The sequence below is a fragment of the Acyrthosiphon pisum genome, chromosome A2 (genome assembly GCF_005508785.2).
Source record: "Acyrthosiphon pisum isolate AL4f chromosome A2, pea_aphid_22Mar2018_4r6ur, whole genome shotgun sequence".
Lineage (NCBI taxonomy): Eukaryota > Metazoa > Arthropoda > Insecta > Hemiptera > Aphididae > Acyrthosiphon > Acyrthosiphon pisum.
The window spans coordinates 116503284-116509141 of NC_042495.1; positions in this window are offsets into that span (position 1 = coordinate 116503284).

Sequence of the window (5858 nt, forward strand, 5' to 3'; positions counted from 1 at the left end):
GATATATTGTTACAATATCAGTTGAAAAATATTAAAAATACAAAGGCACAATTTTTTTTTATAAGCATTTAAAGATCAAATTTTGACAAAATTTATCAAATTTTAATTTGAAAAATTATTTTGTAGTTAAAAATTTATAAAATGTTCAATTTTTGTATCTAAGAATTGAAAATTTAAAACAAGATTCCACGTAAGTAATTAATTCTGTTACCAAAAAATCTAAAAAATACATTTACGCAGTTTATTTTTATAGTCATATTAAGTACAAATTTGGACGAAATTACATATTAAAATCCCTTGAGGGATTGCAAAATATAGACTTATTATTTTATTTTATAATTTCATACTTATAAATATTTGATTTTCTAGATCTTAAATTAAGTTTATTTTGGTGAATTCAATTTTTTTCAATCTAAAGAAATTATATTAATAGGTACATTATTTCTAATTTAATTAATAATTACCAATTTTTTTACCTATTCGCTTCAGCAATGTCAAGATTAATTGAAATTTGTGATGCTTTTAAAATAACTAAATTTTTTTGGTATTTATATTCACAAATTTTGATGTTACTAATAATTATATCATTTTTTTAACCCTTCAAAATTATTAATATTTTCATTCCACAAATTTAATACAATCTGCATTTAATTTATTAATTATTGATATTAATATCTGGTATTGTAGTTATTGTCTGTTATTATCATTCCAAATTATGTTTTAAAAATAGACTATTGATTTATATATAAAAATTGTATACTGTTTTTAATCCTTCATCAATCAAAATTATTTCTTGTTTTGTATATGTTTCACCATTTGAAGCAGATATTTCTGTTTGTTCTTATTAATTATTGCAATAATATCTGTGGAAAAAGTTTTTTAATATTATCATATTTTTTTTCCAAACTTATCTTTTTCAATTTATTTTACCAATGATTTACCAATTGTATTTTTCACTTTACTAAAGATTGTATGAATTTTTGTGAATTTATATTCTTTTGTATTTTGTTCTCGGACTAGTGTGTAATTCTTTTTTTTCCATTCAAAATATACCACTGTGATAAGCTGTGACTAAATATTATCAATATATCAAATTATAATCAAAATATTATATTAATTTGCATTTATATTTACTTTTTTACTTCATATAAATTTGGATTTTTTAAAATTGTTGTTGAATATTGTATATTTTAACTTTTTATTCTATAACAATCAGAAACTTTGATATTTTTTAAAACAATTATGTCATTTCTATTTCCTTCAAAATTGTCGATTTGATTTGAATTCCATAATATCAATGACATCTAAGAAGATTTATCGATAATTTATAATAAGGAATAACAATACATTTTTTTTAAATACAATATCTTTTATAACAAAAGATAATTTCTTGTTACCTTTGAATATGTATCATCAACAATTTCAATTTCCTTTAGAAGATATTTTTATACATGCGATATTATTAATAATGCCGAGTATATCTGAAATTTTAGAATATTAATAAATTGATATGTTGAACGTAAATTAATATTCACCTATCAATGTATCTTTATTAATTTTTGATAGTTTATCTAGTTTGATAAAATTATTATCAAATATTTTTATAGAATTATCTTCCTCATTTGCTTTCTTGATTTCTGATTTTTCTGTTACTAATATTTCAAAATCGTTTTTATTCGTTTCTATGGTGATCGACAAAACTTTAGAAATTAAAATCCCATTTTTAGCAGTTTTTCGTATATTGTCGGTGGTTTTTCCAGTGACATTAAATAACTAATGAGAAAATCGAAAAATGACCTCTCTAATGTACCATCTTGTTCCAATTTCCTATGATATAAGGTACTATATACATTATGTTGAAATCGAAGCACTTCTGGTAGACATTTTGTGTACAGGATTAAAAATAAAATAAACACCACTGTAAAACCACTCCGCTCAGAATCTAAAAGCGAACTGTCGCTATGTTTTAGTAAATATTTTTTTATACATTAAACTTGGATCTACAACATAATAACATTTGAAATGTACCTATGATCTGTCATAACTGTATTTCTTGGTACGTTGTGTTAAGGGGGCTCCAGCCGATGAAAAAAAAAGTGATTTAGACAAAACTGGAAGAATTTGGTTTGACAGATTTTAATTTTGAAAACGGATTATGATTGATCAACAAGTTAACTAGGCAATGATCGAGGCGATTTTGAATATTTTTTTTTCAGCTGTGATATCCAAGAATAAAAATATGATATTTTGTATTTTAGATTCTGAGTGAAACGATGAATGTATTGATTTTACAATGATGTGTGTTTTTTTTTTTTTTAATTTTCTTTTGTGTCTGTCATCACCTTTTAGGACTGTGGAAGTGCTTGGATTTTCTTCAACAGTATCTTTTCTGATAGGAAAGTGAATCTATTTTGGGTAGAAAGTAAAAATTTCCCAGTAGTTTTCAAAAGCAGCGAGAAAAACAAAAGAAAAATTAAAGAAAAACGGGAATTTTTACGCAAAATCAGTTTTCGAGAAAATCGATTTTGGTTTTTAGCTCAAGTCTGAAACAAATGACTGTAGATGCATAAAATTTTGACAAGTTTTTATATTAGCATTTTCTATACACAATAATATTTTCCAAATATTTTGATTTATTTTGAGCTCTTTACGGACATTTTCATTTTCCATTTTTTTTAGTTTTATTTCTAAAAATATCAATAAAATTTTATTTGTTGGATAAAAAAGCTTGAAAATTTAATAGAAGGCTCCTAGTATATTGTTTCAAAGGCAGATGAAAAATATTAAAAATCCTTAGTCACAGTTTTTTTTTATAAGCATTTAAAGTTCAAAAATTGACAAAATATGGAAAAATCGTGAAAATTAGCAAATTATTTTGAGTTAAGAATTCATAAAAATGTTTCTTTTTTAATCTAAGATTTTAAAATGTAATACATGATTGCTTATAAGCTTATCTGCCTTTGTAAAAAAAGAAATGTCTACCGGAAAGTCAAATTTAATTTTTATGAGCGTTTGAAACTCAAATTTTTACAACATTGGACATTCATTCATTTCTCATGTAGCGATTTTCTTATCTTGTTGTAATTCAAAAACGAATAACTGTAGATACATGACATTTTCACTGAATGTTTATTTTATCAATTCTTATACTTGATATAATTTTCAAAATATTTTAACTTGTTTTGAGCAGTTTACGGACATTGTCGTTTTTAAACTTTTTTAGTTTTTTTTTTCTATTAATATCAATAAAATTTTATTTGAAGGGTAAAAAAGCGTGAAAATTTAATACAAGGCTCCTAATATATTGTTACAATAGCAGTTGAAAAATATTAAATATACATATGCACAATTTTTTTATAAGCAATTAAAGATCGAATTTTGATCAAATTTATCAAATTTAAAATTGAATAATTATTTTGTAGTTAAAATGTATAAAATAATGAACTTTTATACTGAAGGATTCAAAATTTAAAACAAGATTCCACGTAAGTAGTTAATTCTGTTACCAAAAAATCTAAAAAATATATTTACACAGTTTATTTTTATAGTCATTTTAAGTTCAAATTTGGACGAAATTACATATTAAAAAACCTAGAATAACTATTTCGATTATTTTGTTGTGATTGTATTACTCGTATATTATTTGTTTGAGTACTTGAAACTTCTAAAGTATACTATTATATATCACAGTGTTTTGATGTATAACACGTTATAAGTACCTATTGGGTATTGTAATATGATTAATTTGGAATTTATTGTAGGTACCTATTATAGGTCAATTTTTTTTTAATACTTTAGATAAGTATATAATATGTCTTATACCTAGATTGACATACCGTCTCCGCTCAGAATCGTTTTTCTTATGCAATGATATTATATCATTGAATTCAAATTGAATACCAACCATTATACAGTGACTCACTTGCAACCTACTTTACAGCAGAGCGACATCCACTTGCCTACCTTTTTAACTATTATACTTATTTGTAGGGATGGGCCGATACATCTTTTTACCGATATCCGATATTCCGATATATGCAACCGATAAAAAAACCAATACCCGATATATTTGAAAACCAACATTTTCAGCATAAACAATGAACCGATATTAAAATATCACCGATACTAACAACCGAAATACTATTATAATTTTACATTTAACTACCTATTGCAATTTATAATCAATGCTATTATGATGATAGAATTGATTTTTTTTTGGTATCGATTTAAATATCGGTTTAAAAAAAAAACCGATACCGATAAACCCGATACCACCAATATCAGCCGATATCGAGTATCGGTTTTAGTATCGGCCCATCCCTACTTATTTGGGAATTATGATGTGACTATAACTTTTTTATGCGATATGCCGATATCAATGTGATCACGAATATAAAATAATAATTACAATTTTTATTTGAACGGATTAATTGATCACCAAGTTATATATTATTATGAATTTGAATACTCGTGAGAACCAACAGTACCTATTTTACAATTCAGAAAATCATAATTATTCATAATTGGGATATATGTATTATCCCACATATAATGATTATAAAGGGGGACGGAGTGGCCAAGCGGACTAAGGTGTCGGTGGCGACTCGCTCCGTCGCTGGTTCGAATTCGGCCATGTGTGGCATTTTTCTTCGGGCAGTCACGGTATCCGAAGAGAGAGACTGCCATCACCCACCCGGGCATGGCAGATACCTACGGATGCCCAGTTAAAAAATCTTTTCAAATTTTATTTGAAAATATTTTCATAATTTATGCTGAAGTGCAAAAAAATAAAATTAAGGAATTAATGCGATAACTTATGACTAACAACCAGTGTTGTGCTTAGATAAAAAAAATTATCTAGATATAGATAGATACTGTAGAAATTGAATTTATCTAAGGTATTACCTTAAAATTTAAATTTATACTAATAATTGAAAATTAAAATAAATTTGTATTTTTATTACAATATTTACATAATTAGACAATATTCCAAGCATGCTAAAGATAAGTTGGTAACATCATATTATCCCAAACATAAAAAAAAGATTCTGAATAACGCAAAAAAAAAGTTTTTTTGTGATACGCATTTGTATTTAATGAAGTCTTTATTTTCACTCCCATCAAACATAAAATTGCGTACACTTGGTGAAAACTTAAGACCCAGGCTCTAATAATTGACATATCAAATTTATTTAATTTGTACTATAGAAACTGTGGTGCTATTGTAATTCTTATTAAATAGTTATACAGTAATCCCTTGTTATTCGCGAAGGTTACGTTCCAGCAAACCTGCGCGGATAACGAGACCAGTAGTTATCATAGACCCATAAGTACATATATGTATGTATAGTGTATATGTGTTATACCTATAGCGATATAACAACAATTATCTACAATTATTGTCAAAAATAAATTTCTACAGTGTTTGTGTAATAACGGTAAAACGTTATCGCAATCGCAATCGCATTAATAATTTGTTATCGTGGACAAGTGTTGGGAAATATCTAGATAAATAATTTATAAAAATTATTTATCTTTTATCTTATCTAGATAAATTTCTACTCAGTAATCTTTATATTCATCTAGATAAAATTCTAGTTATCTATGAGTACTTATCTAGATAATTTATTTAAATGAACTAAAAAAAAATTTGAAAATTTAAAATATTTTTATTATTTTATTTTTACATTTTTCTATTTTTCATCTATTTCATAGAAAACATGTTTAGTAATATGCATTATAATACCATGATTTTAATATTTATTAATATTCATTGTTAGCCTGGAGTTTTACATCGTAAACAATGAGAAAACCCAAAAATAGAAATATGTAATGGGCATGTAGTAGGTAAGATTCTA